Source organism: Triticum dicoccoides, chromosome 6A (assembly GCF_002162155.2).
Source record: "Triticum dicoccoides isolate Atlit2015 ecotype Zavitan chromosome 6A, WEW_v2.0, whole genome shotgun sequence".
Taxonomy (NCBI): domain Eukaryota; kingdom Viridiplantae; phylum Streptophyta; class Magnoliopsida; order Poales; family Poaceae; genus Triticum; species Triticum dicoccoides.
The window spans coordinates 82,783,666-82,785,218 of record NC_041390.1 but is presented as its reverse complement, the minus strand read 5'-3'; positions in this window follow the sequence as shown (position 1 = coordinate 82,785,218).

Genomic DNA, 1,553 nt, shown 5'->3' with positions numbered 1-1,553 from the left:
GTGGTCCGGCGTGTCGAGGTGGCGGGCCGTGGCGGCGGCGGGGCGCTGGAGGCGGTGATGCTGGCGTTGGGCGGCAGCGATGGAGGTCTCCTCCCTCGATCCCGATCCAGTCGGGGGAGAGGGGGCAGATATTTTTGCGGGGGAAGTGGGGGTCTGTCGGTGGGGGCCCGGTGGAGTGGGGAGGGAGTTAAGGAGAGGAGATGGGCCGGCTAGGTGGGTGGTCCAAAGGCCTGCTGGGCCGAAGCCCAGTGTGTGAGGGTGTTTCCTTTTTTTATTTTTGTTAGTTTTCTGTTTTTATTTATTTTAGTTAACAAAACAACTTTACAAAAAAATATATAACCCCTACTCCTAAATTAGCATAATAACATAGGCCACCTATTCCAAAAAGTTTGGCGATTATATAAACTAGATTAACATCTGTTTAGTATTTAAAAGCATTTAAATAATTGTTTTGCTGTTGTTTTACATACTATAGTGCAACTAAAATACTTTACAAAAGTGTGGCTTCTTCACCAATATTTAATATGGAAAAATTTGGCCCACTCCGAACATTTTAGTTTTAATATTTGAGAACTTTTATTGTTTGCTAGATTTTGAATTTTTAAACCGAACCGGTCTCGAACTAACGCGAGATTAGCAACATTAATCGAGGTGGCATGGCATCATTAGCAGAGGTTCACCGTAGCCTAATTATCCGGGAGTCACAGGTGCCGGGCCGGCTGAAGGCAAAGCAGAGGCATCGACGGGGAGGCTATTGCTTGCTCTACTCCAACTACTTCGCCGACGCTCCACTGCAAGCTCTTCCTCAGGATTATGAATTCCATCCATGAGTTTGACTGCTACTTCAAGTGCAAGAAGGATTGCACCGACACACTTGGATTCACCTCACTCCAGAAGTGCACGACAGCTATGAGGATGCTTGCATACGGAGCTCCCGGTGATTCACTGGACGACTATGGACGCATAGTCGAGTCCACGACCATTGAGTGTTTGTACAAGTTCTACAGGGTAGTGGTGGCAGTGTTTGGCCTGCAATACTTGCGATCACCCAATGTTGAAGACACTTGTAACGCCCGGATAATTAAGCTACAGAGATCCCACGCTATTGGTGCCACGTCACCACGGTTACTGCTGCTAATCTATCGTTAGAAGAAAACCGGTCCTAATTTCAAATTCAAATTAATGATAACAATAAAAGTTTTCAAAATTTAAAATAAAAATGTTTGGTTTGTACTAAATATTACAAATGTAATTATGGTGCAACAAACCCATTTTTTTAAAATGCCTAAGTAGTTTAAAATGAAATTAAACAGAAAGGAGAATAAATAAAAAGAAAATAGAAAACTAAAACTAGAAAAAGGAAAAGGAAAGAGAGAAGGCCCCCACTGGGCTTCGGCCCAGCAGGCCGGCCCTTTTCGGCCGCAGGCCCAACCGGCCTCCCCCCCACTTCTCCTTATCCCCCCCCCACGAACCCAAACACTAATCCACCCACTCGCCCCACTCCCCACTCGCTCTCCCCCTCCTCCCCGATCCAGATCGGATCGGGGGAATGA